General features: G+C 37.9%; 1 pseudogene; it reads left to right on the plus strand.

Annotated features, from left to right (window-relative positions):
• The first annotated feature begins 5813 nt into the window (after positions 1–5813).
• On the plus strand, positions 5814–9817 carry LOC113269717 (nuclear ubiquitous casein and cyclin-dependent kinase substrate 1-like; annotated as a pseudogene).
• The last annotated feature ends 4041 nt before the right edge of the window (positions 9818–13858 follow it).

The raw sequence follows: 13858 nt of genomic DNA on the forward strand, positions 1-13858 counted from the left end.
CAAAAAAAATTTATGCTCATCTGATGTTTACTATCCCATTAAACCATTAGCTGTGACTATATTGTATCCCTCCTATTCCCAAAATAGTATCTTCACAGCCTCACCTCTGATTTCAGCTACTCATCTCACAATGATGACACACTTCTTGCCTCCAGGGGGCTTTCATTTTACAGAAGGAAACTTCTCCTCCTCTGCTGTAGTCCTTGTGGGACCCACTCACCAAGCAGACATTTGCAATCCGGAATGTAAGGAGTTCAGGTCCCCAGGAACAACTGTCATCCTATGGGGTCCAGCGCTGATGGCGAAATGCTTTAGTTTATCCTCAGGTGGACTACGCTGAACTACTGGATTCATTCCCATATAGAATTTTAGACTTACCATTGGTTCTACTAAATGCTATATAATTGTGAATGTAGCCCATTTGCCGGTGACTTGACCAAAGTGTTCACATGCACAGTGGGAAGATCTGATTTTTCTTCTTAGGTTCGTAGAAAGTTGGTTGTATTGTTAAATTTTGAGTCCTCAGACATTGTGTCAAAACGGTTTACCCTGCACTGCACCAAGGGTTATTTGGTCCTTTGCCAAATGATCAGCTGATCTTTACACCTCATTATCGCCTGGAGACTATCTCCAGATTCACGCTTGCGATTCTTCTTTTCTGTCAACAACAGAGCTAGTTCTTGGTTCTTGTTCCCAAGGTGGGGTCATAGAGACCCAGGAATATTCCCCGTGTTCTGGAGTTTCATTCACCTACTACCTCTTTCGCACTGAGTTCTGACAAGAACATCAGAGTCTTCAGTACTCATTTGTTTCATAGTCCTTTTCTAAAGGAGCTTTAGTTTTTCTTAAAATTTCACAGCAAGCTAGCATCTAGATTTATACATAGCTCTCAAATTGTCTCTCCAGAGCTTGGGAATTCAAACCAGCTGACTTTTGAGATTTCTATTCCAGGACCTAAATTGCTCAGAGATTTTCAAACCAATTCTATACTTTGAATTATGACCTGAAGCAGAAGAGTAATCAAAGTGCCTGGCATTAGAACCCAAGGGTCACTAGCTGCAGCCAAGCAGCTCAGAGTTCTGAGGAAAACCAATGACCCTCCAGTGGTCCCTGGAGCAGAGCTCAGTAGAGTGGACCTAATGGAAAGCCATTTGAATCCGAAGTTCAAATTCAGTCTCCGTGTCAAACTCAGAAGGAAAAACTATTCACCAACCACATACATCACAATAAGCCTTGAAGATTACAAGTATTTTTTCAAAAAGTTAAATACTTTTTCCTTGTCAGGCTATTATTAGTATACTGTTTAATCCCTATTTATAGTACAAAAGGATGAGAAAGTCCATTTAAAAGGTAATGAAGTGGATATTATCCCTATTTTATCGATGAGAAAACTGAGGCTCTGAAAGATTAACTATCTTGCTCAAATCAGAAAGTTAAAAGGTGATGGAGGTGGCATTCAACCCAAAAACTATTTAACTTTGAAAGCCTCAGTTTGCTACAAACCCAGGCAGCATCCCTAGCTAGAAAAGCCAAAACCAAACCAAAACAAAAAGGTTTTGTTCAAATGGATAAATTTTGTTTTTACCTTCAAAAGTAAAAAATTTACTCATGAGGAATATCACATATCTTCCAGGCTACCAATTTAATGTCATATTAGAAAGCAAAAAATGTTTCCCCATTGGAATGGTATACGTTTCTCTTTATATCACGTACCTAAAAAGTTTAGCACAGACATCTAAAAGTGGAGTAAGGAACAAAGTATTCCCTACTATCATTTTGATTTCTTTAGTTGTGGTTATTCTCATCAACTTGGTGAAGTTTTACTTTCAATTCCTGAACCCCAAAATAGTAATATGGGATCATAGTAAGGTGAATAGATATGGTCCTGGAATGTGTATAAGTCCTATTCTTTGATTTCCTCATATAAGGGAAGAAATTTCTACTACTAGTGAAAAAGGATGGCATGTAGATGGTAACCAGATTGAGTTTTTATATCTATTTCCCATTCTCCCTTTATTTATTTTATTTAGAGAGATATATTTCTTCCCTGCTCTGCAATGAAAACTGGGGCATGCTCATTACTTCTCCGTTCCCATTCAAATAAAAAAACAAAGAAAAATAGTTTTTGTCATAAGAAGTCATAATTCAGAAATTCAGTATCCTGTCAATAACCAAAATTACTATCCAGTCCCATATAAGCATTAAAATTCTAAACTTAGTGGCAGATCTCTAACTTTTTTTTTTTTTAAAGATTTTATTTATTTATTTGACAGAGATAGAGACAGCCAGCGAGAGAGGGAACACAAGCAGGGGGAGTGGGAGAGGAAGAAGCAGGCTCATAGCAGAGGAGCCTGATGTGGGGCTCGATCCCATCACGCCGGGATCACGCCCTGAGCCGAAGGCAGGCGTTTAACCGCTGTGCCACCCAGGCGCCCCTGGCAGATCTCTAACTTAATCTACTTCAGGTTGGGGTAGAGGGTGAAGAAATGGGTGAAGGTGGTCAAAAGGTACAGACTTCTAGTTGTAAGATAAATTAATTCTGGGGGTGAAATGCACAGTGTGGTCACTATAGTTACCATATCAAGTATACATTGTATATTTGAAAATTGCTAAGGGAATAGATCTTAAAAGTTCTTATCACAAGAAAACAAAATTTGTAACTATGTGAGGTGATGGACGGTTAACTAAACTTAGTGTGATAATCATTTTGAAATATATAAATACATTAAATCATTATGTTGTACACCTTAAACTAATACAGTATATTAGTATATTATATAGTATATTATATGAGTAATTAGTATATTTATGAGTAAATACGTCTCAATAAAACTTGGAAAAAAGATAATTTGGTTCACTTAAAAAGAATCACTGCGGTGTATCTGGAGTATGTGTTGTGGAAATAAAGACCACACACACACACACACACACACACACACACACACCCTCTGATTGAACTTACGTCAGGCACAAAGCCTGTTTGGGGAGGGTTGTGAGGTTCTTCTATTCTCCGCTTTCTTCATGCTCACATTCTCCATTTTCCTGCCTGGGCAAGGGTTGTGGTCGGTGAGTCTATAGGCCAGTTCTTAGGTGTTTCACTTGTTAGCAATCTGGGCCTGGCAGATTGGTTAAGTTAGTGATCCTGAGTGGGCCTATCTAATGACGAAAGCTAGATCTTTCTCTTGTGGGTGCTTTTGTTGCCCTTCAACAGTTGTCTGCTTGCCATTCTTTCCTACGGCTGTCATGATCAACTGGCACTATCTATCTCCCAGATGGTTTCTTGTAACTTCTAACTCAGTCCCTGCGTATCCAGCACCATACTCCCAGGCTTTCTCCTGAGGTCCCTGTGCCCCTCCAGAAGACCATACTGGTCAGGACCAAGAAGACTCTGTACTTACCCTCTCAACCAAAGGCCCAGACCTGCTCAGTGAAGAACAGTCCTACAACACTTGGAGTTTCAGGACCATCTCAGTGCAGGAGTACTAAAGACAGTCTATCATCAAGGATGTTAGTCTGCCCTCCTATTGCCTTCTGGACTTCTAGGGCCCTGATTAGACTCCAGCTATAGTTCACTTTAGCTTCTTCAGGCAGGAGTCAGCTACTGCTCTCTGTTTTTGGACTGTGCGGAATATATCCCAAAACATCCTGAGTGATTTCCTTTTCAAGGATGTTAGCTAAAACTTACAAATAAGGCAAATAAGATTACCATGTGTCTTTTCAAATTAGTATGGGAGTATTGTCTGACTAACCTGTCCAGAGGTCATCTGTCAGTCTAAAAAAAAGTAACATTTTTGATTTACTATTTACGAATAATTAAGTCTCAGACTCTGGAAAGTTACACAGTAACTTAATTAAAGCAAATTTTTTTTTCATCAGTAGAGATGCAAATGATTTTTTTGTAGAGAAAATGATTGATTTCTATGGTTATGATTTCTTTGTCCTATAGGGCGTTATACAATTTTCTATCTAACTTTGAAAACTTATCTGGCATTTGTTTTTTTACTGAATATATATGTATATTATATGTTTTATATATTTATATGTATATTATATATTATGTTACATATGTTATTACATGTTACATATTATATATTTATATAATTTATGTATTATACTGAATATATATATATATTCAGTACACTGCTTATATATATACATTTGTTTTGTCACTAGGCTGGTTACTCACTATGAGTTAAATAAATTATTGACCCAGGCTCACTGCTTATTTGTATGAAAGTTAACTTTTTGAAAATTGTATTTTGATATATCTTGAAGCTCCCTTTGTAAGCTTGAAATTAGAAGGTGTTACCTTGCTTTTCACCGCTTGGAAGGAGGATGGTGAGATCTCAGCAAAGCAACAGCTCTCTGTAAAGAACTGTGTTCACCAATCTCTTTTGCAAAATCCTCTCTTCACGTTCTGGCCCCTTATTTTATTCATGAAGTGGATGGAAAGATTTGGGATTCTGGGAACAGGTTCTGGATCATTCTGTTTGAAAACTGGCATATGGAAGGTCTGTCTCTCACTTATGTTTGACTCCATGATAAACTATCACATTGACAATTCAGTCAACCTGAGATACAAAGTCATCCTCTAACATCTTGTTTTACTACTATCAAAATAAAAGAATAAACTGGCTGAATGGACAAAGGCAAATGTGAATACTTTTGACTTTGACTCATTCGTAGGAAACCAAATTCTCACATTTGGAACACCTTTTTATTTAATAAATCCTTTTTATTCTCAATGTGGATTCAGCTGGTAATATTCTTTGAACCTCACATTTTCAAACTATTTATGTCTAGAAACTTCTGAAAGAGGTCAGTATCAATTGGTCTGGCTTCCATCATCTGTGAAGTTGAGAATTCTTTGCTATTTATGTAAAGCAGATACAAGGCAGGTGCTGAGCAGGGGCAAAGAGGACAGACAGTGACCTCATCTCAAATATTGTCTTCTTATATATGCAACATGGTTCATTCTGTTTTAAAGGACTCTGAGAAACAAACTGAGGGTTTCAGAGGGGAGGAGGGTGGGGGAAGGGGATAGGCTGGTGATGGGTAGTAAGGAGGGCACGTATTGCATGGTGTACTGGGTGTTATACGCAACTAATGAATCATGGAACTTTACATCAAAAACCAGGGATGTACTGTATGGTGACTAACATAATATCATAAAAAAATATTATTATAAAAAATAAAAATAAAGTGATTTTAAAGACCATTAGACTAGTACATACAACCTATATTCAAAAATATCTTCCAAAATCATTTATAAGTAATCAGCTAGGGAATCATTTATCTGATTATGGTTATCACCCCTCACCTTGTTTTAATATCAATTATGGAGATGTGCTTCCATAACATAAAAGGTTCTGTGATATGCGTCTATATATGACCTGAAAACTTGAGGACAAAATAAATGCAAGACATTTCATTTAACATAGACTCTGAACACAGTGGAAGTATTTGCAATTACTGACTAAACAGGATTGACAAGAACTTCCAGGCTGGGATTTTCTTTGCTCATTGCATTTCATTTTCAGATGATTAAAACTTTGGAAAATGATGATGTCAGCATAGGCAACACCAAAGAGGTTGCAATCTTTAGTTAGAGGCATAAGATGATGTCACCTCAACAATTAGGAGATTTCTACCAAGTCTTAGATTTTTTTAAAAAGCAAAAATATTTGTTCATTGCAAACATTAGGATCTGGAGTTGACTGATTATCACTATAGTGCTGTATTTTCTGGGATAAAACTAAATACAAAACGGTCCTCCATTTTCCATTTTATATTCAGGCCCTGCAATCGTCGAAATGCTTGAAATGCAAGTTGTAAAATGCAAGTTTAAAAGAGAATTCATTGCGCCAGAATTGACAGAGGGCAGCAGAAAACTTACAAGCTGTCCGCTAGTCGATTCAAAAAGTAATTAATTGCAGCTGCTGTTTTGCAGCAAGCTGGGGAAATGTCACCAAATACAGAAAACTCCGAAAAGAATGACAAGGCCTTCCTGCAATTTTCCCAGCCTAAACAGAAATGAGATGAATGCTCTGTGACTGCTGTAGGTAATGAGACTTTGTAAGATTATTATAAATAGGGTGCATAATTAGCATTCTACAGTTCAGTAAGCATTTTGTGTTGTTTTTGTGAATTTGGAGTAGGCCCCAATGGCTTGACAAAACATTCACTCTCTCTAAACCAGGCAAACATCTTGGCTTCTGACACTGCTTCCAAATACACTGACTGTCAATTACTTGTGAAGATAAAGATAAAGATAAATTTAGAAAAGAATCAAAACATTAACTACAAGAAGAATTAACGGTGAGTTAGTGGCTACCATGTGTTAGCAAAGTGCTATTCACTCTACAGACTACACATTCCATGTATTATCTCATTTAGTCTGTATAAGGCAACTATTGCTATTCTCTTTCATAGATGAGAAACTTAGGTTTGTCATAGATAACAAAATATTTGAACCTAGGTCTATATAATCTGAAATCCTTGATTCTCTGAATTATACCATCTTACTTTCCACATATTCTGCAATGTATGGAGATTTATGTTGTGGATTTTTTCCTTTGAGCAGCTCTTTGGAGTGATGTTTACTATGCTTTTTAGTGAAAAATGTTCCAGAAGGGCAAATGCATTCACTATGGAGAGGCTGATGAAGGCAGGCATTACACAGGAAAAACAAAAACATGATGGAATTGTTAATGGCGGAGTGTCAGGCACCATCCATCATTCTGTACTTGTATTCGTAAAAGTGAACACATAAATATCCAAAAGTTTTCATTTATTTTTGGTAAGGATTAAAAATAGGAAGACCAAAAATAATATGACTATCTTTGATTTTGAAACGAACCGAAGACAGCATCAGCTTAGAAGAACCCAGTAAAAAGGAAGGAATACCTATCTCTTTGTATTGAGAAAAAAAACCAAAATTATACTTCAGCTCTCAAATGTATCATGACCAAAGACATCTTGAAAACTATGGTATGAACTAAGGATCTGTGTAATCAGGGACTTGTGGGAAAGGAAATACGGGGAAAGAGAGTAAGCCAGGTTTCTGAGAAGCCCCTTACCATGTGTTAGTTGGGATAAGGTCTAAAATAATGTAACCCAGATACCCAAGGCACAAGGGCTTAAGAATTATAGGAGCTTACTTTTCTTTCACATAATAAGTAAAAATAAGAAGTCCATAACCACTAGGAAAGCTCTGCCATCCTCAAGATACACCTTCATCTCTGGATGCTTGGCATCTGCCATCAGATATGTATGTGCCAGTCAATGGCAAAGAGAGAGGGTCAAGGAGAGAACAGATTTGCTCATTTATGAGTAAGTGGCGCACACACCACTGCTGCTTAGAACTTAGTCATCTGGCCACAAGGGCTCCTGGAAAACAGAGTCTTTTATTAACTGGCCAAGTGCTCAGCTAAGACTCTGGAAGGAGATTATGAATATTGGTGGACAACTACCAATATGTGCCATACCAGCCAGGGAAGGAAGAAACGTAGGTGGCTGAGCCCCAGGAAACATCATGGTCCAAAGGTTGAGTTGAGGATTTCCTTCTGTCTCCTCAAATTCTCTCCCCTTTTTCTGGATACCTCTTTGCCCTAACTATCTCTGGAGGATGTAAAGTAGAGGAAAGAAATATAGTTGTTAAGCATGCAAGGGCGTTTTGGTGCCAAAATCCCATTATTCATCATTCTACCTTTCTCGGGTTGATAATATTAAAACAAAAACAAAAACAAAACAATAGCTAAATGAAAAATAAAGGGCCAACATTATTTATTGTCAGACAAATATATTATACAAATAAAGGTAGGGCTTTTCTAGATTTCATTTCTTTTTTTTTTTTTTTTTTCCCTCCTGGAAACAGCCTGAAAGCCAAAGTATACTGTCTCGCACCTTTCCACTTTTGGGGTCTATGGCGTCAACTCTGAGTCTTTCTATCCTATAAGTCATATGGACAAGAGTGAAAAGTATGCTTCACACACAACCCTCCTCCTCCAATCTGAGATGGAACTGAAAGTGGGAAGAGGCTGGTGGACTGTGTCCAATGTGTGCCTACCTCATGACTTCCAGACCCAGAAGAGAGAATGCTGCATTTGGGTGAAAGAACTGGGAGCAGGAGATGGTAACGGTTGGGTGGCTTTTACGTTACATTCACTCCTTAGCTCTGACCAATCACTTCAGTTTCTCCTCCTATTGGGGAGGTAGTTAGCAATGGGTAGAGACAGAAAGGAGTGGCAAAGGTAGAACTTTCCTCCTCTTCAGGTTGAAGTATGAAAAAGAGAATGAGAAAAGAACATACTAGTTACTGTAGAAGAAAGTACAACAAAACAAGCCATACAACCACTGGTTAATTGGTCCCCTTCTACTAGAGTAGAAATTCAAAGAGAAGTGTTTAAAACCAAAAGACTTTAGGATGACATAAAACAAGCGCAGCTATGGTTCTAATGTAGGAAGGATCGAAAGGAAACAAGACACAAAGATCCAAATACACACCCTACGTCTTCTGTTCTTGGACATAGGAGAAAACATGTTATATAAAACCTGGATATTAAGAACTTCTGGTCTGGGTGAGTTGCTTTTTCAATAGCACGAAGAACTCCCTGCTGTCAGTTATCAGAGTGGCCGTGATCCGACATTCAAGAGAGGCTATTGCTCCAGCTAAGCATACATGACTTAACCTGCTGGTATGTACCACACCCTAAAGATTGTTTCTAGGGACCCTCACAGGAGCCTGAGCCTTTTCTTTATTTACATCTCAGTAGTCAGATGGCTGCTTGCTGAAATTGAAGGGAAGCTAAACTAGGGCTTTTAACTAGGAAGGGGCTAGTGGTTCTTGATTAGTCTATGAAACCAAACCCTAAATTTAGTGTGTGTGATTATAAGCCTCATTTTCCCATTATTAAAATGGAAATACTAACAAATATTGAAATCATTGGGTTATTATGAAGATGAACTAGCATTATGAACACCAGGCATTTAACACAATGCCTAATATGATGCAAAGAATGTAATACATTATTAAAATTGTTGTTGTGGATTTGATTTGCTATACAATATGGTAGGTTCTGGGGATAGAAGAACAATTAGCATATGTTTTTGCTTCAATGGGTATACAACCTAATAGAAAGAGATAGATGTGGCATTTTGAAGAGATAGGGGAGTGGGGGGCTTGTCTGATTAAGGGACCCTGAATCGAGAAGCAGCAGAGTTTCAGAAGCCAGTAGCTTGGGTTTTGTCCATCAGCTGAAGTGGGGGGGGGGGAGGGCGTCCAGAGCACAGGGTGGGGGGGGATCCTGGTTTTTGTCTTCTCAACTCGTTCCTGTTTTGATAGCACATAGGTCTCGGCCTGTCAGAAATAGAAAGGTCACTGATTATTCATGGTGTCAGGAATCTGATGATGCTGATGAAGGTTATGGAAGAGAGTCAGGCTTTCCAGCTAAGAAAATTCGGTCATCTCCCTGAGAAGCTAAAAGTAAGAGGTGTTCTGGAAAGAATTCACAGGAAGATAGTGAGGACTCTGAAGAAAAAGATGTGAAGACTAAGAAGGATGATTCTCACTCAGCAGAGGACAGTGAAGATGAAAAAGAAGATCATAAAACTGTGCCAGCAATGGCAGGCAGCTTCTAAAGCAGCTTCCAATCAGAGAGAGATGCCCATGGAAGATGTGGGCAGTGAAGGAGAACACGAGGAGGGTGAGGCACCATTCCAAGAGAAAGATTCTGGCAGTGATGACGATTTCCTAATGGAAGACAGTGATGATAGTGACTACGGCAGTTCAAAAGAAGAAAAACAAAAGGATGGTTAAGAAGTCCAAACCTGAGGGGCGCCTGGGTGGTACAGCGGTTAAGCGTCTGCCTTCAGCTCAGGGCGTGATCTCGGCGTTATGGGATCGAGCCCCACATCAGGCTCTTCTGCTAGGAGCCTGCTTCTTCCTCTCCCACTCCCCCTGCTTGTGTTCCCTCTCTCGCTGGCTGTCTCTCTCTCTCTGTCGAATAAATAAATAAAATCTTAAAAAAAAAAAAAAAAAAGAAGTCCAAACCTGAGAGAAAAGAAAAGAAAATGCCCAAACCCAGGTTAAAGGCTACAGTGAGGTCACACCCATTGAAAGGCAAAGGCATCAAAGGAAAAGACTCCTCCCAAAGAAGGGGAGGAACCTGATAGCCCTCCAGAAAGAAGCCTTCTGCAAGCCCTACAACTGAGAAATCTGAGGATGAGGTATTTTTCACCTTGGGTGCAGGGCAGGGAATAGTGTTACCTGACCTTGTTTGAAGGTGTGCTTTTTTTTTTTTTAATTTCATCACTTGTTATCTCAAAGAGACTGGGAGCCAGTGATCCTTTTATCCTGCTACAGTCTTTCAGGAACTTGGGGGGGAAAAAAAAAGGCAAGGGCCACCAAAACTTAAATCACTCTTGATTTCCTATTTCATTCTCTCATGGTTCATGTTTTTAAATACATATGTATCTATTGTTTCTTGGATAAAATTTTACCAAGTCCAAAAACAAACAAACAAACAAAAAAACAAAAAACAAAACAAAAAAACCCCTAGAATTTAAATGGCAAGATTTATAGATCAGAGTAGATTTCTTCTTAACTGACAATGTTTAGGTTTTAGGCAAATGAAGTATCACCGTGAAACTAAAAAAAAAAAAAAAAAAATGAAAGCGAGATATGAAAAGAAATTTGCACAACAGAGTAATACCTGTTCTGTAATAGATGTAATCAAAGAGTATGTTTCATAGAGGGGACACATGTTTTGCCTAATTCAAAAGGAAAAAAGAAAATTTTGAAACTGTGTTTTACTCTCTAAAACCCCATGCGTTAAGGAGAGTCCCACCTGGAATTTCACCCATTTCAGGAAATTGAGTACCATCAATTTAGGTTGTCTTCCTTGATCCCCACAGCTGCAAACTACATATCTTGCTTCACATCTTTATGTTCAAAATCTATCTCCATACCACTTAGCTTGTGAAGTGTGAATGGCATTTTCATGTGTAGTATTTATAAACATCTAGAAATAATGTACATCAAGCAGCTAGTAGGTGTTCAACACATTTTCTGATTCACTAAGAGGGACTTAGTCAAACTAACAGGATCTCTGAATGACAGATGTTTCCACCTGTAATGGCCTTTCATGGTTAGAAATGCTTTTTTCCCAACAACTGCCCTTCCTGCTTTTCAGTTAAAAGGATGGAGGGTCCACCTGGGGACTGAGAAAGCCGAGTGAGAGCTAGGTTAGGGGCCTTAGAAAGATAGTGTACGGAATCAGGGAACTTTCTGTTTACCAGTTTAAGAAGACAATTACTGAAAAGAATTTGTGCTGTCATGCCAAGGATCCTTCCCTTTTTAATAAATATCTGATGAAAAATCTTGACTTTTAACTTGCTAATAAGATTGATGGGAGAAAAAAATTTGTGGAAATAGGGCACAGAATGACTTGACAATTGCACTGAAAGTATACTGACATACAATAAACAGAATGACTTATATCACAGGAATCAGTGTGGCTATGTATATGCCCTGGTACATAAGAATTTGCCAAATGGATGAAAGCAAGAATGAGAAATTGATAGCTTCCTAGTAGTTCCCAGGAAATGAATACTTGCAATAGCCCAGACTTTCATGCTATGTTGTCTATTCTTAGCATATGTTCAAGTATTTTACCAGCTATCGATGCTTTTCTAATTTCTGATCAATCCTGGGACTGGCTTCTGAAGCCAGATCACCTTTATTGCTCCAAGAAACATGTGCTGAGGTTCACAGGCATTCCTATTTCCTTTGACATTTATGTTTCCTCCAGTGTCCCTTTCCCCCATCTCCCGAAATAGGACGTGTTCAGTGATATGAAATGTGTTGTCTGACAATGTGATCAATAGAGCAGAAACCTGCCTCAAGATACCCTGGGACCTATGTCTCATATTCATAAAAGGAGTTATTACTTTGGGTGCTGCTAGGCTGTGGAGTCTCTCCATTTTTATTAATTGCATCTCTCAGCTGCACTGGAAAGAAAAGAGTTGCTGCTTTATGAGTTTTCTCATTTCCCCAATCCTGCAATGTTTTGGACTCTGAATGGGGCAAAAAAGTAATTCACAAAAGTAACAGTTGTTGTTTGTCTCATACAATTAAATTCCTAGAATTGACTCCAGAGGTGATGTTTTGAGGGGAAGCAGTGTATATTGGTCATAAATGTCTTTGCCATTTGTTGAAATTGGAGTTCGATTTGGAGATGAAATCTGATAAAGTAAACAGAGAGCGAGACTGGAGTTAGGACACATAAGTTATTGCCTGAGTATTCCTGCTGACTGCCTGGGAAGCTTTAGCTAGGTCACGCTTTTTAGCGCTGTAGTTTCTTCGTGTGCAAATGTGGATAGCTGTGCCTATTCTTCTGGAAGATGAAGGATTTTTATTTGTAATTATATGTATATAGTAAGGTAATTGATATAAAAATTCTAAATTATAGCCAAGGCATGAAATCTGCACAGTCACATAGTGCCCGATGCGTAGTTTAATGGTCAAGTGTCACTGCCTTGAAAGTTTTAATAATTTTGAGCAAGGAGCCCAATATTTTCCTCTTGCGCTTGACTCCACAAATTATGTAGCCAATCCTGATTATGGAATATTCAATTGTAACTAAGAAAACTTGATAGATATAGATTTCTACACTATAAACTATAAATTATTTTTTCAATGATGTAAACTAATGTTTCATCCAATGATTTCAAGGAGAACTTGATTTTTAGTCCTTACCTCATAACAGTACTCAATATTAACTGGTTTATTATAATACTGACAGGAGTAATTTCTGCTTGATTTTATAGGATACGCCATCATTACCTGATGGAAAAAATTAGCAAAATCCCCTGGGAGAAATGAACTTATAAATTTTGAAAAATTCTCTTTGGGCCAGTGTCATTTTTTTTCTCTGTCTTTAGTACTTTTGAAAAGACCGTAATTTTTGCATAGAAACTGTCTTCTATCATCTAAAGTCCCTGTGGCCGAATCAGGGAGAATCCTAGACACAAGTCAACCCAGCAACACCTAGCAGAGTGGCAGCCACTGCTGTGTCTGTCATTATAAGCCGTAATTAATATTTTTTTCTGAAAATACCTTGCTGAGTATGATAAATCAATGACATTAACAGCATATATGTGGGGAGGGGGCATGTTATGACTAGCCAGTTTAATTGTTAGATACATTAGAGCTATTACATTACTTTTGTCTTTATGCCTTTTTTTAGCCCCGTCATATAGAACTAATAAGTTAGAAGTTGTTTTTCAAGAAATGAGACTCTTTGCTGTTTGTTTGTTTGTTTATTTATTTTTGCAGGGGGAAGGAAGAGTGTGAGGTTGTTATTTGTTCAAGTCCATATACATACAATCTATAGATGAACCACTCACAAACAGTGCCCTCCTGCACTTCCAGTTTTGGGCTATCAGTCCTTCACTTATTTAATTGGCCAATTATAAGATTCATGATTTCAGATGGTGTATAGAAGAAACCTCATATTTCATATTATATGTGTGTTGTCATTGTATTCCTTTTGTCAGATACAAAAACATATGTTTGTTTCAGGGAGCTTATAGTTTTGTTTGGAATATAAACATTGCAAGCAGATGATGTAAAAAAATGTTTTGAGTGTTATGACATTAAAAATATAGGAGGGCCACCTAATTTGGTCTGGGAAGGTAAGGAAAAAAAAACACCTAAGCTAATACCTAAATGACATTAGTATTTAGCTTGAAGCTACTGTTTGACTTTAAAATTAGTTTAGAAGCAAAAAGTATGAATGAAAAAATAGTTAGGTGGAGTGTGTATGATGAAAGGTATAGTCTGGTCAAATATGGGAAA

The sequence above is a fragment of the Ursus arctos genome, unplaced genomic scaffold (genome assembly GCF_023065955.2).
Source record: "Ursus arctos isolate Adak ecotype North America unplaced genomic scaffold, UrsArc2.0 scaffold_36, whole genome shotgun sequence".
In the NCBI taxonomy this organism is placed as follows: Eukaryota; Metazoa; Chordata; class Mammalia; order Carnivora; family Ursidae; genus Ursus; species Ursus arctos.